At 36.6% G+C, this 25,575-nt stretch overlaps 1 protein-coding gene across 2 annotated transcripts in view; it reads right to left on the bottom strand.

Moving 5' to 3' along the window:
- LOC138913438 (uncharacterized) overlaps positions 1-25,575 on the bottom strand; it is a 96,588-nt gene that overhangs the window by 19,883 nt on the left and 51,130 nt on the right. The window contains exon 1 of one of the 2 annotated variants that reach the window (XR_011419180.1): positions 15,803-15,880. The exons of the other annotated variant lie outside the window; for it this stretch is intronic. The gene's annotated coding sequence lies outside the window, so the exon portion shown is untranslated. Of the gene's footprint in view, positions 1-15,802; positions 15,881-25,575 lie in introns of those variants that run through there. 2 annotated transcript variants of the gene reach the window in all.

Raw genomic sequence — 25,575 nt, 5'->3', positions numbered from 1 at the left:
TATTTAAGTCCAAATTGTGCTCAATTTAAGGGGTTATATACCTTTTTTTTTTCAAAAAAACGAAAAATTTTTTTTTGCTGAATCCTAAAGTATATCCCCTAGAGAACATCTTCCCAAATTTTCATAGAGATCCGAATAATAGTTCGGTAGGAAAACAGCGTTTTGACGCGCTCGACTTCAATAGTTGCGTATACACTCAGAAAAAAACGCATCCTAAATTTGAGCGCGATTTATACTTGATTTCGGATAGTATTTTTTGGGCTTGTTTTAAGAATGAGAATGTTGGGCGTTCTTGAATTAAGAATAAATCATTCTTAAAACCCAAATTATCCGCAAATGTGCTTGATTCCAGAACATAATTCAATAAACAGGACGAAACAAGAAAAATTTATCCTAAACCCAAGTATAATTTATTCTAAAAAAATAATTTTTCTTGGTAAGCACAAACATTCTTAATGTGATTCCTAAAAGTACTTAATTTCAGAAAATTAGGTTTTAGTATTCTGTAAATAAAAATGAAATATTCTCATCAGTAGTATTAAAATTGAAAAATAAAAAGCATTTTGACAAGTTGGGGAGAGTGGGGGAATTTCGTCACAGGGGCAATTTCGTCACAGGGACAATTTCGTCACCTGCAATATATCGGAATCCATAAGTCGTAAAAATATATAATTTTTTTGTTTTAGTCCTTAAAGACGGCCAGACACGACCAATGCATTTGTTTTGCACAGAAGGCCAAGATAATTAAGCTAAATTAAATGTGTTTTAACAGTTCAAGAGCTACATTTAGTTCTCGACGAAATTTTTTCTGTATGCCACAATTCAAAAGGAATAAGATACACGAATTTTTATTTAATACACAGTGCTATAATGTGCATTTCTGCGTCAGTGATTTTTAACTTCGCGCCTAATTTCGGAAGAAGAATAATTATTTCTAAAAAAGTACTGTCTAGGGAAATTTCGCCACCCTACGCTAAGGGTAAATTCGCACCTATTTTAAATACATATTTTTATATTTGACGAGCTGGCTAACGAACAGACTACCAGCAGCAAAAACAAATATAGGACGTCAACAAAAATGGTACGCTTTATCAGTGTAGCATATTTACAGGCGTTAAACTCCCTACATTTTTCAGGTGACGAAATTGCCCCGGTAGTGTGGTGATTTTACCCCCCTGTGTGGCGAGATTGCCCCAGTATATTGGTTTTACATTTTATTTTTTTATAAATAACCAAGGTAATTAAAAAAATAGGGGAATGTCACATTTTAAAGCTTGGTGCTAACCGCGTTCAACAATAAAAATATAAATATGATAACGTGTCTCAAGATGTACAAAAAATAGCTTTGAAAAAATGCTGACGAAATTCCCCCACTCTCCCCTACAATTTGTGCTTAAGCCAATGTTAAAATGTACTAATTAATTTAGTTAACGAGTACCAATATTGATTAAAATAAAATAGAATTGGCGCTAGACTAAAGTAGACAATATTGTATATAGACAATATATATTATTAAAAATTAAGAATCACAAACAAGGAAGTTTTATTAATTGTTATTATTATAATTATAATATAATTGTTATTATATTATTATTATGTCAAAATACGATTCGATTTTAAAAACATTTAAATTCATAGCTAAGAATTAAATTCTCAAAGCAAGCCGATTTTATGTTTAAATCGGGGAGAAAATAGCAAATTACGGATTTTGTGTTTTAAAACATTTACATAAAATCACAAGGAGATAAATTACTATGGGCGTAAGTCCACGTAGTGACGAAGCGCACCAGGAGAGTTTGCGAAAGCGACTACTATTATATAGCCGCAGAATTCAAAATCTGCTGTGATGGTAACGAGTTATACACCAACCAATTGGTTTGGGAGAGAGGGCGTTGATAGTGTGAAAATTTTGAAAATTGGAGCTGTTGGGGCCGGTAGGGAGAAATGTCCCTTTCTATTAGCCGACTTGTATTTTTACTGACAATACGCGTCGAATGATATGGTCTTCAAAAGCATATTCTATTGCAGCGTGCCGAATGAGATTATTTTATAAAGTATACTTATTTAGTCGAATGTACAAGCATTTTTCGTCACAAAATGTGGTATCAGAACTTTTGTATGTTGATGGTGCGATCACTCCATTTTACCTTGTTAAGAGGTGTTTTTGTTTTATATTATTTAAAACTAAGAATTAAATTCTCAAAACAAGTACACGTTGTACTTAAATTAAGTATGCAAATAAAAGTACTTATGTAGGTTTTTTGGTCATCGCCGCGTAAGAGCGAGCGTGGCCGAGCTGTTAGAACGTCCGACTGTGGTGCGTGAGGTTGCGGGATCGAATCCTAGGAGAGGTATGTGATTTTAACAAAAATGTTTCGTACACAGAGAAAAAAAAATACCAAAAATGGTCATCATTCGGGTATTTTTTCATATCAATTTTGGTCCCATATGTGGTCATACCAAAAGTATATTTTCGAACATACCAAATTGGTATTTTCGAACATATGAATGTGGTATTTTTCATAATAGATTGTTATGCGCACATATCAAATTTTGCTACAAAATTTTGTATTGAATTTTCTCTAACTCAGAAAAGCATTCTGCCACGAAAAAAAAAATGTGGGCATGGCTCAGAGGCCAAGGTGCTAGGTCCAGATATTATTTTGTGCTCGGGGGAACGGGGTTCAAATCCCGCTCACAGCACAACACAACTTTTTTTTTTTTATTAGTAATCTTATCATATTAACTTTTTACCACAATTTTGTTCTTAATATTGTTAAGGAAATGTTAATTATGCGCCTTAAAAACTTTTTACTTCCTCTGCCTTAGCCGGTTTTGAACCGGGGTCCTCTCGCATCAGAGTCGGATGCGTTACCTATTGGGCCATCGCGACAAGTTACACGCGAGTATATTAGCTAAACTTGAATGTAAAATTAGCTCGTTTAAGCATGCTCAACTTGTAAGTGTGACCACAGCATATAAAGCGTTATAATACCATTGTATACCAGAAATACAACAAAAATACAACTTTACAGCCATACTATTTTTTCGAAGACTTTTCGATGCCCCATTTGATATGAAAAACATATCAATCTTTGAAGTATTCATATTAATATGTTACGGATTCATATCAACATGGGTAATTGTTATGATTTCGTATCATATTGGTATGAATTCGTATTACATTTATATGGAAAAATTGATATGTACAAATTGAGGAGACAATATCAATCTGGTATTGTTCCGTTTTTTTCTCTGTGTAAGTATAAAACACATTTTATCTACAAATCTTTATACATTTATCAGTAATTAAGTTTAAGATTATACAAAAGAAGTATTGTTAACTAATAAAACAACACAATGATTTATACTATTAGTTTAAGAATATTTCATACTTCATTTGAGCATAGCTTATACCTCATTTACAAGTAAATCGGATTAAATTTGTACACTCCAAAGCAATTTTCATTAAATTTTTATAATTTTAAAATGTTTTTTTTTTTATAAATTATACGTTGTTTAAGTAGAATTTATACTTAATTTAAGTATAATTAATTCTGGGTTCAAAAACATTTCATACTTAATTACGCCCGAAAATGTTCTCAATTTAAGAATGTCGGTTTAAGAATAAAACGTTCTTGAAATGAAAAAACAAGCCCATTTCGTACCTGTCGCACTTTCAAGACCATTTGGGCTTGAAACAAGCACAATCCCTGCAGGAAAAATGCGAACTAGTCTGAAAAACAACTAGTTAAATAACTAATATAAAGCAACCGGAATTTGTCCGAATGCATTTGGACTACACAGGGTCTAAAAAATTTGTGCTAGTCGAAAAAATGATTAATACAAAACTAGTAAAAAATAAACTTGTCTCGGACTAGTACCTTTCTGACAAAAAAAACCTTAAAAATATTTAACTGGTAGAACAAATACATGTTAGGGTCTAGTTAAAAGGCAACTGGAATTTAACTAGTTGCAAATGAAACACATATGATCCAAAAATATAGCCTAGAGGGTAAATGTCTTGGGAAATTTAACAATAAACAAATCAAACACTCGAGGTCCTCGGTTCAATCCCCAGTCTCTGTACATTTTTTTTTGTTTTTTGTTTGCTAGGTTATGCTTTAGTTTTATTTTAAACTTTGTTTAATCTGCTCAAGGCAATATATATGTGAAAAATCACTGTTTTTGAATTATGTCACACTAAAATTCATAAACCTTGTTAGGGCATTACAAAATGTGATGCGTGTATGGCTCAATCAGTTAGTGTGTCTACAAATCCAAAGGTCCCGGGTTCAAGTCCTAGAGAGGGCGACTTGCCTCAAAAAAAGTAAGTTTGTTTTAAGTCCATTTAATTATAATTTACTGTATTTGATTACATAATAATTATCAGAAATTCTCTAAGGACCGCGCCTATTGATTGGATACTAAATTAGGAGAGCGTCAAGTTAGGCATCGTCAAGTACTAGTGAAATTCAATCACTTGATGGTTTAGAGATTATTTTTAATTTTTTCGTGAAAATATTTTTTTGAGTGTAGTTTAACAGCTGTAACTATATATTGGTTAACAGTCACTAGTGCAAAACTTGTAGCAAATGGACTAGTTGTTTCCGACGACAAGCATATGAAAAATGGACCACTTCGTTACAAGGAAATGGACATAACTTGAACTAGTTAACCTTCTTGACCCAACTAGTATTTTAATAGTCCAAAACTGATTCCGTTTCCTGCAGGGATGTGCTTGGTTTTTTTTCTGAGTGTACTTACGTAAAACTTTGAATGCGATTATCTCAAAGTCGTGTTTTTCCAAAAGTGCCTTCGCTGTGACCACGATTGCACAAGAACTATTTGATAGATCTTCTTCAATTTTTTTTTAAATTATTCGTAATGATTGTGCCGAGTTTGTGAATGATTCAGTTTTTTTGAGCCAATTTTGATTTCGCAGATCAGAATTTTTTAATAAAATTTTTAGAACTCCAAATATCAACGAAACGTTCTTAAAATTTTGAGTATGAAATCGTTTTTAAATCAAGACTGATTTTGCTTGACTTTAGCACGGTGTATTTTTCTGAGTATAGCTGACTTTTGGGGATGGGATGGAACACTTTTTCGTCGACTAGCTGCCTTTTGATAAGCGACACAGCCTTTATAGCTGGCTGTGTGGTAAGCGCCACAGTTTACGCATTTAACTGGCGCCCAAAACCTGATTTTTTTTTCTGGAATTTATTTCTTGGAAAGTATGGTAGGTATGGGAATAAAATTTTAAACAGGTGTAGGGAACAGTTTATTGAAGCTACACAATTTATTTGACGGAGATCCAAGTGAAGGGGGATGGGGAGTACCCAACAATGGCGGCATGTCCGCGAAAAACTCGTCCTCATGGCGGATTTTTAAAAAATGGAATTTTAAAAAATAATCTTAAGCCCAAAAAACGAATATATTCATAAGCTGTAAACTTTTTCGCAATGCTGGAACTAAGATAATTGAAACAACATACAAAATGCAGAAACTACGAGCTTTTGAAAAAAAATAAGTATTTTACTCATTTTTCGTTACTCATTATTTTTTAAATAAACAATTTTTAATATTTTCAAAAGATCCTAGTTCCAGACATGCACATACTTCTGAGAAACATGTATACAAAATTTCATGACGATTGCTCAATTTTTCCGACTTGCACGACTTCCGCCATCTCGGAAAACCTGGTTTCGAGAAAAACGCGTTTGAAAATTTGCACAATAATTGCAACAATGCACTATGGGTAAAGAAAATCGGTTATTCAAGATACGTTTTGGAAGCAGTTGTCACTGAGAGTAGATCAACCAAAAGTTGGGGGCTTTGGCAGCACCAATGATGGAAACACCGCCCGCCGAGCCTTTAGTGAACCTGAAACATTTTTGAAAATAACCTGGGGACTATTTTGATTTGTCTGTCAAGTCGAAGTTTCAGCTACCAAACTGCGGAAATTATAATAGACGAATATCCTTGGTTACCAATGACAGCAACGGTACACAAAATCCTTGTACACTCTGCCGATATTATTGAGAACACTGTCCTTCCAGTGGGCTACTTTGGAGAAGAAGGTGCAGAGTCCCGAAATAAGATAGTGGGGGAATTTCGTCACAGGGGCAATTTCGTCACCTGCAATATCTCGGAATCCATAAGTCTTAAAAATATATATATTTTTTTGTTTTGTCCCTCAAGACGTCATGACACAACCAATGCATTTTTTTTGCACTGAAGGCCAAGATAATTAAGCTATAATATTAAATGTGTTTTAACAGTTCAAAAGCTACATTTAGTTCTCGACGAAATTTACACAATACAATAAGATACACATTTTTTATATAATACACAGTGCTGTAATTTCTGCGTTAGTGATTTTTAACTTTGCGCCTAATTATTTTTTCTAAAAAAGTACTGTCTGGGGAAATTTCGCCACCCTATGCTTAGGGTAAATTCGCACCTATTTTAAATGCCTTTTTTTTATATTTGACGAGCTGGCTAACGAACAGACTACCGGCAGCAGCAACAAATATAGGACGTCAACAAAAATGGTACGCTTGATCAGTGTAGCATATTTACCGGCGTTAAACTCCCTACATTTTTCAGGTGACGAAAAAAACCCGGTGGTGTGGTGATTTTACCCCCCTGTGTGGCGAGATTGCCCCAGTATATTGGTTTTACTTTTTAATTTTTTATAAATCACCAAGTTAATTAAAAAAATAGGGGAATGTCACATTTTAAAGCCTGGTGCTAACCGCATTCAACAATAAAAATAGAAATATGATAACGTGTCTCAAGATGGACAAAAAATAGCTTTGAAAAAATGCTGACGAAATTACCCCACTCTTCCCTATACAAATCCGATCGATCGCATCATGCCAGAAAATGTACCCGAAAATCAAATCTCACAGACGTCTTTCGAAGGGCAATGGATACGTTAGATCCGGTAATTTAAAGCGTTAACCTTAACAGGCGATTACAAAAAAAAGTTGAACCTTCCAAGTGAGGTTTTAAATTTATTATCTTGCGAACTTAAAAGTACAGGCTAGTTGGAGGATTATGGAGTGGATGATAATCTTTATGAAGGTTCATGGGATATTCAGCTGGAAAACGAAGACAATGAACAATAGGGTGGCAAAATAAACACATTATTGAAAACCAATTCTAGAATACCCAAAGCGACGTAGTCCGCTACTATTAGCAAAGCATTTATTGCTGATTTTTTCATATATTCAAATTCAAATTAATATTAGAGTAAAATCCCGCGTAACCTTAGCTAAAAAGTAAACCCACCTAGAACGCACTAATATTCTAATCCTTCTAACCATAACATACCTTACCTTAACACCGCATTAACCCTAACATTACCTCACCTTAACCCCACCTATTTTATTCTAACCCTTCCCTTCAGTTCTGGAGTGGTGACACATGACAAATTCATTAGGTCAAACGAACGGTCGCTGCCGACGTCAGCAGAGAAGTCGGCGCAGCGTAGAAGACTGCGGACGAAATCTATCGTGCAAGAAAGGGAAGCCGATAATAATATATTGCTCTCTCTTTTTCTGTCTTATAATCTGCCTGCACTCGGCGGTAGCAGAGACAAATTTCGGCCGGTCCGTCATTCTCTTTTGCGCTTAACCGTTATGTTCAGCTAGCGACCAAAATGTGGCTAAAATAACATAATTTTCGTGAAGCAGCGACATGTGTATGCCCTTACATTTTGTGAGTGTAGGGACAAGAGCGTTTTCTTGTCGGGGTTGTGATTTGGGCGGTGTGATTAGGTCGAATTTAGCGATTTTGATTAAAAGAAAACTCGAGTTGCGAACTGTGTGCGCTCTGGGCGATCGTGATTTTTATAAAGACCATTTTTGTGTCGGCGCAGCGGCCAACTCGTGGTGAATACAAGAATGGTGAATGGTAAATACAAACGCAAGAATGGTAAATACAAAAATGCAAAAAATGATACGCGCGAGATTCAAATACAATTCATAAGTTTATCGGAAATGATTATATATGTTTTAATAGAAATGTTTCTGTGTTGATCCAACATCCCGGCCCCATTGAAATTACGCTCGTGAATTTCAACAGACAGGTAATAGGGCCAGCTTGTGTATAGGACGTCTGATGATGCCCTTGGATGTGCGAACGTCAGCCACTCTAACTCGACGATCCTTGCCTGACGTAGTAGCTTCGACTCGACCCATTATCCAGCGTTGTGGAGGCACGTTGTCTTCATGAACGATGACCATGCTTCCAATGGCTACGTTGTCCATCACCTTGTTCCAGCTCGATCGCATCTGCAGCTCTACTACGTACTCATTGACCCATCGTTGCCAAAAATGTTGCTTTATTGCGCTGACTCTTCTCCAACGCTCCAAATTGTCGATGTTTTCGCCTTTAGACGGGTCTTCAGGCAACGCACGTAATGAGTTTCCTACGAGGAAGTTACCCGGAGTGAGGGCCTCCAAGTCGTTAGGATCAGATGATAGTGGCGATATTGGTCGCGAATTTAGGATCGCTTCGACGTCGATAAGAACTGTGCTGAGTTCTTCGAAGGTTAGGCGCGCGTTTATGAATGAACGATTTAATAGTCCTTTCGCACTCTTCACGGCGGCCTCCCACAGTCCTCCGAAATGTGGAGCCCTGGGGGGAATAAATCGAAAGTTTATAAATTCGTTTGAGCAAAAGGATGTAATAGCTGATGTAGTTTCGGTTTTAAACAAGGATTCGCGGAGAGCCTTCAATTTGTTACAAGCTCCAACAAAATTTGTGGCATTGTCACAAAATATATCGGTTGGTAGTCCGCGTCTTCCAATCATGCGTTTTAAGGCCGCTACAAATGCCTCCGTTGAAAGGTCCGAAACTAATTCGATATGGACGGCCTTTGATGCAAAGCAAACGAATATGCATATATAACCCTTTGTTGGTCCTTTTCCTCTTATACGCATGTATATGTTGACTGGTCCAGCGAAGTCAACACCGCATCGTGCAAATGGTCTTGAAACTGTTAGACGCTCCACCGGAAGATTTCCCATGATTTGTCGCTGCAGCTGTGGCTTATAACGGACGCAATGTATGCAGGATCGAACAACGCGTCTGGCTGCATCTCGAGCATTTACAATCCAAAAACGAAGTCGAATGAGAGCAACTAACGCCTTCGGACCCGCGTGATAATTTCGGATGAGAAGATGTTTGATGTAGCGCTGAACGAACTCGTCCTTGCTGCTGAGCAAAATTGGGTGTACTTGAGATTCTGGCAGATTCGATTGTTGTAGCCTGCCACCGACCTTTATTAGCGGAAATCCATCTATGGTGTCTAGAAAAGGGGTTAAAAACTTTAGTTGTGTACGAACTTCTTCACCCTTTTGTAAGGATCGAAGCTCCTGAGAAAATGACTGCCCTTGTAGATTCCAAATAATGCAGTGGAGTGCTCGGTTTAGCTCTGGTGGCGACGGAGAAGTTGGATCACATGACGCTACCTTTCGTGGTCTATTTACGAACCGAAGCATCCACGCTACAATACGAAGGCAACGAAGATGAGAGCTAGTGTTTACGACTAAGTTGAGCAAGGGGTTGTCATATATTTTTGCGACGAATGCTGCTTTGCGCCTCTCACATGAGACTACTTCGGGATCTATCTGACCCCGTTTGTCTTTTGGCCAGTCTTCTGTTGGTTGTTGTAGATAAGAGGGTCCAGTGAACCAAATTGAGTCGGCTAGTTCTAAGGGGGTGCACCCTCTGGATACCATATCCGCTGGATTGACCTTTGTCGGAACGTATCGCCAAGTACAATCAGTAGAGAACTCCTGTATCTCGGACACACGGTTTCCCACGAATGTTGATAATGTAGCAGAGTGCTGTCCTAGCCAATATAGAACGATTTGCGAATCTGACCATAGAAATATTTTGTACCGATGATTTGTAAGGATTCCACGAATTCTTGAGATCAGCTTTGCCAAAAGATGTGCCCCTGCCAATTCCAATTTTGGCAAAGACAGTTTTCGTGTTGGAGCCACTCTGCATTTCGATGTAAGCAGTCTTACAGTAACCTTGCCATTCGGATCGATCGTGCGTGTGTAGATACAGCAGCCATAGGCACGAATCGAGGCATCGCTAAATCCATGAAGTTCGAATCCGTCCTTATTTGGCTGTAAACAATATCTAGGCACTGAGAGACTTTGAAGTGACGATAACGATTCGATGAATGATTTCCACCCATGTTCGATGTTTTGTGGAACCGATTCATCCCAACTCAGCTTCATCAACCATAACTCCTGTAATAAAATCTTTGCTGTTATGGTGATCGGCGAAATTAATCCCAGAGGGTCGAAGAGTGATGACGAAATCGAAAGTATGGCACGTTTAGTCACCGAGACTGCCTTTTTAGGCGTGAATTCAAAGAGAAATACATCATCTGTTTGGTTCCAATTCATACCCAGCGTACTTGCAACTGTACTGTCTTCGATGTTCAGAGGTTTCAATTTATGATCGTCCACGAATTCCTTGTGATTAGAGTGCCATTTTCTTAGCTCGAAACCACCCCTATTCAAAATGTCAGTGACTTCGCGTTTAATTTCCCTAAGTCCGTCTAAGGTATCATGACCACAAAGGAAATCGTCCACATAGAATGATGATTTTAATGCTTGTGAGCCAGCCTTATTATTAGCTCCGTACAAGTCGGCCAGATAAACCATGCTGCGGATGGCAAGATACGACGCAGACGCTGTACCGTAGGTAACGGTGTTCAATTGATACGTTTTCAGCTCCTTTTCTGGTGAGTCTCTCCAAAGTATATACTGAAATTTGCGATGTGGCGAATCAATCAAAACCTGTCTGAACATCTTGACAACATCGGCGGTAATAGCATATTTGAAGGTCCTAAAGCGAATAAGCAATGTGTACAAGTCACTCTGTATAGTTGGTCCCACCATAAGTAGGTCATTCAACGATACTCCAGTGGAAGTCTTACACGACGCGTCGAAAACAACTCTCAATTTAGTTGTGGTACTACTTGGTTGGAATACGCAGTGGTGGGGGATATAGAAGTGAGGCTCATCTAATCTGGGCTTAGGAACCAGTGTTAAATGATTGAGCTCTTCGTACTCTCGCATAAAATCCACGTACGCAGCCTTGACTTCAGATCCCTGTAAACGACGCTCAAGTGATTCATATCTACTACGAGCTGTGTCGTAGGACTTGCCCAACATTGAAGGATCATCCTTGAACGGCAGCTGTGCGACTACTCTACCATTCGCCTCCTGGTATACTGTTTTCAGATAGGCTTGCTCACAACTACCATGTTCGGGGAAGACCTTGTCTGCCCTTTCCACTTCATCCAACTGCCAAAGTTTTTCCAGGTTTTTGTTAATCGATTCCTCTAATGTAAGAGAATAACAGTGCGATGTTGTCGGACTAGCCCGTTTACAGCGACCAGTGACAACCCGTCCAAACAAGGTTTTCTGTAAGGTAGGAAGGCTAGGACCAAGTTTGATTTGTCCGACTGAGATGATGTCGAAAAATGCTTCAGTTCCTAACAGCAAATCTATTGGGCGAGTTCTATAGAATGTATCATCTGCTAGTGGAGCATTTCGAGGCCAATTCCAAAATGAGGTGTCTATATCGGCATCTGGCTGATAGGCGATATGCTTAGTGACACAGAATTCAAGCGCAAGTTCGAAATTGTTAAGCCGAGACTTAATTGCTGTTGTTGCCAGTTATCTTATCCGAGTTTGGCTGTCCCCGATGCTGCAGATATTTATATTGCTGTTACTCCGTGGTAACCGAAGGGCTTGAGCGAAACTATCAGAAAGAAAGTTGACTTGCGAGCATGAATCAAGTAATGCTCGACCAATTCTATAACTACCGTTTGCATCCCTTACCAAAACCATGGCCGTGGCCAAGATGACTTGGTCATGTGAATAGCCCTCACACAGGCTATGTGAGAAACAACGTCGACGCTGGATGGTGGTTCCGACTGGGTTTGCTGAACTAAATTTGCACTCTCACGATGAAGCAGGGTGTGATGTGATCGAGAGCACAAACGACATTTCAGGCTAGAAGGACACTTAGACAGATGATGTCCCTTGCCTAAGCAGTTTAGACAGAGCAATTGTCTTTTAGCAACCTCATACCGCTGCAGGGCTGTTAGAGTTTTGAATTGGGGGCAGCTAAATATTTTATGATTAGCATCGGAACAATAGAGACAGATCTGAGTGGTACAATTAAAGCTTGCCCCTAGACGTTGTCCTTGCTGATAGCGATATCTACCGCCACTAGCTGCCTGGTGCGCTTTCGTACTAGTTTCGGTCTGGTCGGAGGTTTCCAGGTATTTACAATGCCTATCAATTAGTGCTATACACTCCTTCCATTTGGGTAAGCCCGCAAAGCTTAATGACTCGTTCCATTTCTTCCTGGTGAGCGGATAAACTTTCTGCATTATAATTAAAATTAGCCTGAGCAATATCGGATTCAGAGCCCAATGACCTCAGCGAGTTATATAGAGCGGCAGCATTATCTATTAGGCTACGAAGTTGGTTACTATTTGGTTTGGTAACGGCTGGCAGGTTGAACAAGGATGATATGCTATCTAAAAATACCAGAGTGGGGATATCATAGCGCTCCTTAAGGCGCTCAAGAGCCTTTGGGTAGTTATCGGGAGTAATTTGAAAAGCCTTTACTGTTTCTAAAGCTGCTCCAGATAAGCAACTGATAAGCTGATTGAATTTTTCAATATTCGATAAGCCTGCATGTTGATCTATCACTTGCTTAAACGATGTAATGAAGTTTTTGTAGCCAGCATAATTCCCGTCAAATTTGGGGAGCTCAATGGCAGGTAGTTTCAACGACGATACAAGGGAATGACTTGATGCCTTTTCGAATACAGTGGAGTTCTGAAAATCTTCTCCAAGCTGCTCTTTAATCCCAACTTTGACGGAGACATATAAATCTTCAATCCGAAGGGTGAAGCTCCTCTATTTTTGTTTGGACTGCCATCAGCTGATTGAAATATGCCTCCAGAATTCCAAGCCAGCAGTTTAGCTGACCCGTAGACATATCCGACGAATTTTCTTCCTCATGTGTACCCTGTAGCTTGCTACCGATCCGAGAAATGTTCCTGCGAATGTTTACACGCTGCTGTTTTAGCTGATCGAGACTCATATTGTTGCAATAGAATTGTTCCGCTAGTTTTAGTGAAACAAAATAGACCAGATACCTTCAAGTACCGTTGGCGACGAAAATATAATACTAATTGGTTATCCAGCGAAGTTCCAGTTGAGCCAGCGACGACGACTTCCAGCTTTGTGTGCGAGTAAAAATTTCCAATAAACCAACTGTAAACGAACGGCGTGTGTTTCCAGGCAAACTTCCAGCGAGGCGAAGAACAACGGTAAATGGCAACTGTGCGAAGCGACGACGAAAAGGGGGATGACGATTGAGCGATCCAACGACAAAAAATCCAACTTAAGTGAAATTAATCACACAGCTCCACGTTGTTCGCCAAATGTAGGGACAAGAGCGTTTTCTTGCCGGGGTTGTGATTTGGGCGGTGTGATTAGGTCGAATTTAGCGATTTTGATTAAAAGAAAACTCGAGTTGCGAACTGTGTGTGCTCTGGGCGATCGTGATTTTTATAAAGACCCTTTTCGTGTCGGCGCAGCGGCCAACTCGTGGTGAATACAAGAATGGTGAATGGTAAATACAAATGCAAGAATGGTAAATACAAAAATGCAAAAAATGATACGCGCGAGATTCAAATACAATTCATAAGTTTATCGGAAATGATTATATATGTTTTAATAGAAATGTTTCTGTGTTGATCCAACAGTGAGCATTATTATATTTCGAAATAAACAAATTAATTTCCTGTTATAGACTTAAATTGTTTATTCATAAAATTTGAATTTACTTAAACAGTACATTTACATAATTCAATTTTTTATTTAACTTGATTTTATAATTCAATTTTTTAGTTTAGCTTAAAAAAATGGCCCCTTAATATATTTTTAAATATTTTTTTTTTAAATAAATAACAGTAACAGTTTTAAGAAATTGCGTTTTTACTGAACATATACAAATTATTTAGTCGGATATATGTCTCTATGGAAAGTCACGAGTGCGTCACGAGTGCCAAATGACATGTCACGAGTGATTCACCCGGTGATTCACGAGTGTTCCCTACTATATTTACCTACTTTAACTTCACTTTTCCTTATTTAAACTTGTTTGTCACCTTGACCCAAACGAACCTTACCTTTCTTACCTTCACCCTTTCTTTACATTACTTTTACCCTAATCTACCTAATACTCCTTAATCGCAACTTAACCCCGCACTAACCTCACCTTATTCCCACCGTAACTCCATCGTTCTGGTAGCCTACACACAAAAAAAAAACTTGGTAAAATCAACTTTAATAATTGTCAAACAGGCCCCAACCAGCAAAATTGTCAATTCTACTAAGTAAATAGTTATTCTACAACAACAAAATACACACAATTAGCAAAGACACACACCCAAAGCAAAAACAAAATACACTTTATTTTCATAGTTACGTAACTATCTTTTTTGGTTAATTTTACCAAGCAAATTTTTTGTTTCAGATTGTAATTTTAATTTTTCAAAGCCTACTTTCCTAACAATAACAAACCCCATCGATTTGTATGGCAGCTACATGAAGGGACGGTGGTAAAATTATGATATTAATATGTGTGCATAATATTAGTGAGTAATTGAGTTGTGCAAACTTTCAGCCTAAACATGTAAGAATTGTACTCATTGGAAATATAAATAGGGTTTTTCTATATCCGCATAAAAAATTATATATCTTGGAAATGATAAAAAGGAACAAAAATGTTTCTTCGGGTAAATTAAGTTGATTATAAGATGGACAATCTTGGATAATTAAGTTTCTTTTATAGGATGAAGAAGACAGTCAAAACCGCAATACAAAATTTCAAATAATTAAAATTCATACTTATTGGACAACAAAAAATTTAAGAAAATTATTTTCTAACTCCCCCAGTACACATTTAAAAACGTTAAAAGTTACACGTTGTTCTTCTAAGCCGTTCTCGAGATATACTAATTTGAAGTTTGATAACATTTTTTAAGTTCTTAACTTCAAAAAATCATAGCGCTCCTAAATCGGGTTGGTGTCCCGACTATCTAATACCCGTCACTCAGCTAAAGGAAGTGCGAACGCGGGTTGGTGTCCCGACTAATAATCCCGACTAATAATAAACTCAGCTAAAGGGAGTGCGAGGGAGATAGATATATGTAGATATTTTGATTGCGTATAACTTTTTAATAAATGGTCCGATTTGAAAAATGTCTTCTACATTTCGATAGGTATAAATATACACAACAAAATTGCATTTATACTTCTCGAAAATCTTTAAAGATGTGGGCGCAGGACCCATTTTGGGCGATTGTGGGCGTTAGAGGGGGCGTGGCGCTCGGCTAAAATAAACTTGCGCTGCGTAGGAAGCCAAAGAATATGTGTGGAAAATCTCAACCTTCTAGCTTTTGTAGTTTGTGAGATCTCAGCTTTCATACAGACGGACAGACGAACATGGCTAGATCGACTCGGCTAGTGCCCCTGATCAAGAATATCTATACCTTATGGGGTCGGAAACGCTTCCTTCTAGCTGTTACATACTTTTGCACGAATCTAATATACCCTTTTACTCTACGAGTAACGGGTATAAAAATCACAGATGATAACCAAGCCAAACTCTACGAGGTACCCGAGTTTGAAGAAAATCTAAAATTTCATATGCGCACTTGAGAAATTCTTACCCAGTTTTAGAGTAGAGCCCAGAAACTAACACTCCTGAATATTTTATGGGATAAATACACATTTTGATTTAGAATAGCATCCATTAGGTGTTTTTTTCCTAAAGCCTAGTACGGCTAGTTCGGCTAAGAGTTTTACTAGTCGAAAAATATATGTGCGCCAAGTTAGCGTCGGTGACTTTAGCGGCGATAGCGGAACGGTGGAAACTGGAACACGGGGCCAATTTTTATTTTTGATTTCTGGGGCTTCTGGGGGACAAATCGAACAATTTGAACTGCAAACTTGTTTAGAATGAAATTCTCTTTCGATCTAGGTAATTCGCGATCTGGCCGATGCTCGGAAGTGTGAAAAAAATGCATTCAAAAAATCAGGTCCCCACGTTTTGGGGAATATCTCCACTCACAGAGCGTGCTCCACAATGCGCGCTAGCTTAGCTTAAAGGTCCTTTGAAGGACATTTGAGGAAAATTGCATCAAAAAATGATTGTCAGTTTTTGAGAAAATCGGTTAACAGTGGACCAACCTCTGAATCCGCCCATACAAAAAAAGTGCTTAAAAATTAATTTATCCATAACTTTTTTCACAGAGCGTGCTCCACACTTTCGAGCTTATAGTATGACGGGGGGTTAATTAGGCTATGCTCCCTGAAAATTTTATTAAAAAATTATCGTCAGTTTTCGAGAAAATCGCCTAACAGTTCAATTTTAAACGGATATTAGAATACCGCCAAGGGGCTGTCCATATATTACGTAATCACCTAGGGGGGGGGAGGGGGTCATTGAAATGATTATGTTTGATTACATGGGGAGGGCGGGGGGGGGGGGTCTTGCAAAATCATTACGTAAGAATTTTATATGTATTTTTTTATTTAAAGAATTTTTTTAAAAACTTTTTTTCTTTAAATATATCTGCAAACTTAGATAGGAAAGCAGAGAAAAAACTTTTTTTAGTGGCTGGGCGGCGAGAAAGAGAATGTTTAGTGGTTAATCACACGAAGAATGCGAAGACCTGGAATGGCTTGACGAAGAGTATGTTGGAGATAATTTCAGCGTATACGAACCGAATGTGTCATATCAAACTCCATTTATAAACAATATTAAAGATTGGGTTGCATCTCTGTTTGAATCCACATATTAAAACAAAAAAAATTTTATTCTTGGGATTACGTAATCATTGGGGGGGGGGGGGGGGTATTTTTTGAAAGATTACGTTTGATCACCAAGGGGGGGAGGGGGTCAAAAATCAGCAAAAACGTGATTACGTAATATATGGACAGCCCCCAACTGCAGTACAAGAACCATGGCCAGCTATGACATGAACCGCAGTATCCGATACAACAACCGACTTACAAATTCAATATCGACGCTAACTTAAATGAATTATTTTTGCGTCTCACAGAGCGTGCCCCATGTTGCACGGTATCCCAAAAAATCAGAAATTAAATGAACTAATTATAGTAAAAGTTTTAAACAATTATTATCGTCAGTTTTCGAGATATTTGTCCAACAGTTTAGCGGCATGGGGAAATGCCCTCAATGGCCATCGGGTGCTTCCTGTTTTCGATGCTAAATTAAAATGAATTATTTCTCCTTTCGCAGAGCGTGCTCCACATTGCACGCTATTTCAGAAAATTTCTAATTATATTAACTAACTACAGTAAAAGATTCATTAAATTATTATCGTCAGTTTTCGAGATATTCGCCCACAGTTCAGCTGTATGGGAAAATACCCCCAACGGCCATCGGGTGCTTCCTGTTTTCGACGCTAACTTAAAATGAATTATCTCTCCTTTCACAGAGCGTGCTCCACATTGCACGGTATCCCAGAAAATTGCTAATTACATTAACTAACTACAGTAAAAGTTTCATTAAATTATTATCGTCAGTTTTCGAGATAATTAAGAAACATTTAAGCTGTGTGGGCAATTGCCGCCCACGGCCATCGGGTGCCCCATGTTTCTATTTCTGCACGTAGTGTAGACACTAACCATACTAATACATCGATAGTCATTCGATATCCTAGAATTTGGCGCTAGTTAGCACTGGCCATTTAAAATTTTTATTTTCTACTAAGCTATAATGTCTTTAATATTTCGACCACTAACGCTCGTTCGAAGCTAATCATTTTGGTGAATGTTTTATCAAAATCGGTTCAGCCGTTCCCGAGATATTGTCTATTTTACTCTTAATTGCCGAAATTCGCAGTTTTTACTATGCAGCCCTCGTCATAATATGCGGGACTTACAGCACTTATGTACCTGTAAAAGAAAACCGCCAAGTTTGTAGTTGCTTAATTTTAATTAAATAAGAAAAAATTAGCGCCAAAAACATTGTAAGTCCCATTCGATTTGGCCCCCAGAAGCCCCAGAAATCAAAAAATAAAAATTGGCCCCGTGTTCCAGATTCCACCGTTCTGCTATCGCCGCTAAAGTCACCGACGCTAACTTGACGCACATTGTTGGTGCAACCAAAAAGCTTTGCAGCGGCTCGTAACTCGGAGAATGACAAGACATTCTACTCGTTTTTAAACTTTTTAGGCGCATTCCATAGTGTCCAATGCTAGGTATTGTTTTTGATATTTCATTTATCGATTCTTCGAGTTTCTTAAATTTCTCGGTTTCGTAGACCTTCTTTGTACAGTTTGATACTTTTAAAACTTTTTATATTTTTTCAAATTAATAAAAGTTTTGTTTCACTTCTTTTCAAAAAAGTTTTCATTTGTTGCTCTGCCGAACTCTCATAAAAATTACTTTCAAATAATCCAGGTTTCCTAATGCCTTTTTTTCCTTTCTAAGGGCCGGTTTCTCGAGTCCCTGTCAAAGTCCCTGATAGCTATCTGTCGGAAAAACTTAAAGACCAGATAAACTGTTCGTAAAAGCAAATCCGCTTTCTCGACAGCTTTAATTTATCTGAACGAGAAACAATTACAGAGTGCTGTTAACGCACAGAATTGTGCTGTAAAGCGCAAAAAATGCCGTGCTTCGATTACTTCATCAGCTGTTTGGGTATAATTCAAAGGAAAAGTCGGCTGTGATTCCGTTTCTTCTTCTTAGGGCCACTTTTTCGTCCATTTGTTAAATTCAAAGTAGGGATAAAACCTTGAAATCGTATGGGAAATAAGAGTTTAAAGTTTACTTTAAATTTAACAAGCGGACGAGAAAACGGACCTTAGTTGGCTTTGGGAAATCAGCTATCATTCTGATTACGATTTGATTGCACTTCACGTTGTTTCCTTACGCTTTGATTGCAAGCGGAAAAGTGTTGAAAACTGGAAAAATCTGTATTTGTATTTTTTGATAATTTAGTGATTTTTCCAAACATTTGGGTAATACAATTTCAGCTGTCATTCTATCGAGCCGAAAACGCCTAACAGGGACTCCGAGTCCCTGTCAAAGTTAGCTCTCACATCGAGAAAGTCGAAATGCCTTAGCAGGGACTTTATCTGTTCGAGAAATGTTAGCCGGCACTCGAGAAACCGGCCCTAAGTTGAATCCTTCAACTCGCTGGACCATTGAGTCAATTGCACCATTGCTGTGCCTTTTATTGTTAGGATCAATAAAAATGACAATTTTCCCAAAATAACATCTGCCATTTCAGGATGATGGTATATGTTTGCTTGGCCCATTTTTGATTGCTCTGATATCTTTTCAGTGATATCCTGCATGATAGACGTGAATATTTTTTTAAATTCTCTCTGATCTGTAATGGGATTCATGGCATCTCCTCGCATTTTTAGATTTGGCTCAGCTGCTATATGAGATAGAAAGAATAAGTATTACATTGCAAAAGCGCTCCTCCAACTTCTGAATTGTAATAATATTACTTTTTTATTATTTTAACCAAATCTTTTAGCTAACTGTTTGCCAATCCAACGGTTCTGTCGATATCAGCACGCATTTTGGCATAGTGACTTGTGCAAAATTGAACGCCATATAAAAAGAGGAAGCACAGAGTATTGTAAGCAATCATATCTAAATCGTTAAAATCATTTAAAATGGCTATACTAACATCGGTTACGATGCGCTTCCATTTTGGCAATAACTTTGCAATACCTATTTAGCCCACTTAAAAAGCGAACAATATCGTAAGTGAAGTGCTTTGACAAAATGGCATGCTGCACTGGATTACATTCTGGAATATATGCAACCAATGAGAACTGATATATTCTTTTCTCCACGTATTTTATTCGTTGCACAACACGTCTCGTTGCATATAAACTCAATGTATTCGTCATGAGATTGTTCAACAAATACACTTACTGTTTTATCGATAGAAACTGAATTAGGGGCGACAAATTCTTACATTTTATATCGAAGGGATCTTTATCAAAATCCTTTTTGGCGTTTTCCTCTGATATAAAATTACGGTAATATGACAAATGCTTATTGAATCTTTGATCATTCCTAATTAGCGTCCTTATTGTGTTGGCCAAATTGATAAACTTTTTTCCAAATTCAAATTCAATTTCTTTTTTTGGAAATAAATTTATTTATGGCCCTGTAGTGGGTAGATTTTATAAAGTTTATGGTACTAGCAACCAATTCTATTCGGAAGATAGAATTAGATATAAGATCCCTGAAACTTGTAAAAATTGCATTAGCACAACTCCAGTCTTTATTCAATAGCTAACTTTTGGGTCCAAACTCAAACTTCCACGTTAGCATTTAAACTTGTATTGCCAAGCCAACAAGTTTTTCGAGGTTAAGCAAATTTTTTAATAGCCATTATTGGCAACGTCCCTATTAAACCTATTAGGAATAGTGCTCGTGAATAAAATATTCCGTATTATAGGCCTGTACTAGTTATATCGTGCAAAAGTATAAAGTATATATATTCTTGATCAGGGTCGATCTAGCCATGTCCGTCTGTCTGTCTGTCTGTCCGTATGAACGCTGAGATCTCGAAAACTACAAAAGCTAGAAAGTTTGGAATAGCCACACGTATTCTTGGGCTTTCTACGCAGCACAAGTTTATTTCAGCCGAGCTCCATGCTCCCTCTAACGCCTACAATCGCCCTCAAACGATTTAAAAAGGTGTCTGGCACCCACATCTTTAAAGATTACGGAAAAGTAATGCAGTTTTATTGTGTTCATTAATACCTATCGAAATGTAAAAGATATTTTTCAACGGGTATCGAATTTTTTAACGGGTATTGTCCTATCTGTACGATGAGTGAATAAAAAAAAGTGGTAAAAGCACGGTTGCCAGATTCGTCTCTTTTTTCCCGCTGGCTCTTTGGCCCATTTTTATTGAATTTGGCTCTTTTTTTTTGCTAATAGCGATAAAAATATTTTTAACTTGAAAAAAAACGATTTCATTTTTGTATTAATGCATTTTTTTTTTGCAATTTTAAAAGTGAATAATGGCTGAAACCCAAAAGTTCCAGATCGAAACTAAATTATTCCGCTGGTATGGTAACTTGGTAAGGGAGTGTAGGGTAAGGTGACGAACGATTTGATTTTTAATGTAACTTCCCCAAAAATAAATATTTTTTAAAAGTGTAAAAGCAGAAAGTTGCTTACATCTACTGAGCATATTTCTGTGAAAATACGATTCGAAATTCCAACGTAGCAAAATCCCACAGCGTTTGGCGTAAACCATCCTTTTTACAGGAAAAAAAAATATTTAATTTTCGGAAAAGTTATTTTGGATACGGAAAGGAAAGAAGTAATAAGATAATGGTCAAACTTACCGAAAAAGAAATTGGTCAAAGTGCAATTTTTTTTAAAATTAAATTAATCTGACGGCACATCAATACCACATAATCGCACATAATACCAATACAAAACAACAATAAAACTGCAGCATTCAATGTTATATGGTAATATTAGAGTTTTTTTTACATAAAATCAATGGTCAAAATTCATCACCATACCCTACAAAAAGTTCGTCACAATACCCTACACTCCCCTATATGGTAAAAATTTGGAGCTTTTTTATTCACATTGGCTCATTTTTAATCTTTTTTTGGCTCATAAAAAATTTTTAAAGTGGCAACCGTGGGTAAGAGGCTGTTCAAAAAATGTATACACTAAAAAAATGTATTTTCCTAAATTTTAGAAAATCGCCATAAAATGAAATTTTTTCTTAATTTTAGAAAATTTTCAGAATTTTAGAAATTGTTTTCTTGAATCTAGGAAAAAAAACCATAAAATCAGAATTTTATGAAAAACCTTTCTAAAATTTAGAAAAATGATTTTTTTTCTTAAATCAATGGTGTTTTTTCCTAGTTTGCTCTCCAAAAGTTTTCTTAAATTAATGGCGATTTCGCCATTAAATTAAGAAAAAATGTACTTCAGTCCTTCCTAGAAACTAGAAAGCCGCCATAAAAAGTACGGTAAATTTTTCTAAATTTTAAGAATTTTTCTGAGTTAAAAAAAAAATTTTCTTGAAAACAGAAAAGTAGAATTAGAAAATCACCATAGATTTAAGAAAAACATTTTGTATTTCTTTTATGCTTCTCACTCTTTCTTTGAAACGAAAAAGAAGAAGACAAGGGGTTAGTCCGCGGCGCGTTGCGACGACAGTTTTTGGCGTATGTATGTATATGTTTATGTGTGTTTGTGCGTATGATCGAGAATTTTCTTGTGCGTAGCTGTAACTTTTATTGCGTTGTTGTTTTGGAAATGCAGTCTCTCGCGAGAGAGTTGCTTGCGTTGCGCTGCATTTTGAACCCTTGTGCTCAGTTTTGGATGAGCATTCAAAGTAATAAGTTTGTGTTGAGCCTATCACTATGGACGGCAGTCCATGTAGTGACGAAGCGCACCAGGAGAGTGTGCGAAGGCGACTACTATTATATAGCCGCAAAATTGAAAATCGGCAGTGATAGTCCGATCGTAATGAGTAATACACCAATCGAAAGGTATTGCAAAAACTTAAAGGATTGCATACCAAGACTTTAAGAAAATCAATTGGCTTGGGAGAGAGAGCGGTGAAAGTGAAAAATTGAAAATTTCGAAATTTGGAGCTGTTGGGGCCGGTGGGGATAAATGCCCCCTCGCAATGTTTTAGTTGTATTCCTCTTGAAAATACCCGTCGAATGAGGGATCATTTGTCAAAATCCGACTCTCTGTTCAAAAGTTATAGCCAAAATAAGATTTTCTTCTTCTTCCCAAAATGAAAATTAATTTCTGTTTGTCAGTTTGTCCACTTGTCCACTTGTCCAAAACATGTTTTTTAAGTTTTGAAAATTTTATATGACGTTCATCACATCGATATAAAAAACTTTTGTTCTACCACTTTTGGAAAAACTCGCTAGTTTAGCGGGAAAACAGCTATAAATAGCTAAAAATCGGAAAGCCGTAACTTCTATACTACTAAAGCTACAGACTTGTGCTGCATCTCGTTTGAAAGGTATTTTTAAATGCTATAAACGCCTTCTATATGCAATTTGTGTAAATGTAATAATTAAAAAAATATGAACAAAAGACAATTTTTTAAAACTTTTTTTTTAGCTTTTTTTTATTTTTCTCAAAAACGGCTCTAACGATTTTCTTTAAAACCTTAAACTGTATAGCCCTTGAGATTCCTTAAATTTTGGTATATAACACATTACTGTAAAAAGTCACGTTTTAAAGTTATTTTTATACGAAAATAGCCACTTTTGCCAGCTCGAACAATTAACGCTCCCTGAGTATTGAATTTTGTGGGAGGGTATCCGAACTGTATTTTAGGGTCATGGAATCAGTAAATTTGCACTTAAGAGTTCCATATAGGAATCTTTTGTTCTACGACTTTTGGAAAAAGCCGCTACTTTAGCGGGAAAATAGCTAAAAATGGCTAAATTTCGTTAGTTTTTAAGTTCTACACTACTAAAGGTACAGACATGTGCTATACCTCGTTTAAAAGGTATTTTGAAATACTTCAACGCCTTTTTAACTTAATTCGTTAAAATACAATAGTTTAAGAATTATGATTTATGACCAATTTAAATTTAAATGTTTATATTAGCACCTATGAGAGCAAAAGTAAACAAACAAAAACTTCTGATATCAAATAAAAACACCTCTTAACGAGGTAAAAAACTAGTGACGATCGCACCTTCAACGTACAAAAGTTCTGATATCAACTTTTGTGACGAAAAATAACTTTAGATGCGACTAAATAAGTACGCTACCTAAAATTTATTCATTCGGCACGCTAAAACAGAAAAACATTCGTGTAGATATTAAATATTTGCTAAAGCGGGCCGAACGAGTAAATTTTAGGTAGCGTACTTATTTAGTCGCATCTAAAATTATTTTTCGTCACAAAAGTTTATATCAGAACTTTTGTACGTTGAAGGTGCGATCGTCACTAGTTTTTTACCTCGTTAAGAGGTGTTTTTATTTGATTTAAGAAAGTTAAAGTGCGATCCCTTTAAGAGGCAATTAATATTTAAGCAATTTAAATAAATTTAAATATAAATTTGGTAAGTGTGTGAAAATTTATGGTAAGCAAAGGGCATACTATTGCAGGCCGCAAATACCATCCTTCTCTAATATTAATTTTTATTTTCGATTGCAGGCATAATTTCAATTTCAGGTATTGTTGATAATCTGGCAGTAAGTAAGTAAATTTTAATAATAGGTAATATATTAAATACCTACTTAATATTAATATTAATAAATTTTTATCTTTTTTGTTTTCTTTTCTCTTTTTTGTTTAGGAAATATTTATAATGTAATTTGGATCTTTTTTTGTTTTCTTTTCTCTTTTTTCTTTAGGAAATATTTATTATCTTATTTTTATCTTTTTTGTTTTGCTTTCCTTTTTTGTTTAGGAAAAATTAATAATTTTCTTTTCATCTGTTTTATTTTCTTTTCTCTTTCTTGTTTAGGAAATAAAAAAGTAAAACAAATATATATACATTTTATTAAAATAAAGAACATTTTCTGAAATTAAAAAAAGTCCTTTCTTATTTTAAGAAAAAATTCTATTTTCAAGAAAAGTACTTTCTGGATTTAATGAAATTTTCGCAATTTTATGGCAATTTTTTTTGATTTTAGAAAAGGATTTCTGCTTATCAGAAATTTTTTTCTAAATTATAGAAAATTCCTTTTTGTAATCATTTCTCTAGGCTTGCCATTACATTTTTTAAGTTTTGTCTATGTTGTATCACTCAATGCATTAAACATTTACCATCAACCATGGTCAGTTGCAAAGAGTGTCCGAGCTTGTACATTTTTTACATTTGAAGCGGATTGGTCTGCAATATCGGGTAGATGATGGCCGTGGAATCTTTCAAACAATTTTGTAGTAAGCAGTCTTTGAAACTAGTCTAAGGGGCACAAATGATGTAACAATCATAGTGCTGTCTGCTAAGTCTCTTACCTTCATCGTTAGCTCTATAAAATCATGTAATACCATCACCAAAGAAACTGGAAATGAAAAAAAAGTTTAGTTTTTAAGTTATATAATACTGGGCGGTGTACTGGGGTTTATATTCATACGGTCTGGATCCTTTTCCACCAAACAACATAACCTTGCTCTTATTTGACCATAAAATATTCCTCCAATGTTCGGGTGACCAATTTGCATGATCCTTTGCAAACTTCATTCCCTTAGGAATATTATTATTATTAAGATTACCTTTATCAGGCTGCAGACTTTTAGGTTATGTTGCCTGAAATATTTACGAACAGTTTGGTCCGTCGCATCTATTTTAAGCTCCTTTCTAAACTCAGTAGCAGATTTGTAAGAATCCTTCTTGCTCTGACGTATCAATCGATAGACGAGAAGGTGGGTCATGGACCAAAGCGATAAAAAAACAAGAGAGAATGCTATATTTAAATCGGA

The sequence above is a fragment of the Drosophila takahashii genome, chromosome 3R (genome assembly GCF_030179915.1).
Source record: "Drosophila takahashii strain IR98-3 E-12201 chromosome 3R, DtakHiC1v2, whole genome shotgun sequence".
NCBI lineage: Eukaryota > Metazoa > Arthropoda > Insecta > Diptera > Drosophilidae > Drosophila > Drosophila takahashii.
Note: the sequence above shows the minus strand (reverse complement) of the source record. Positions and strands in the feature narration are given on the sequence as shown.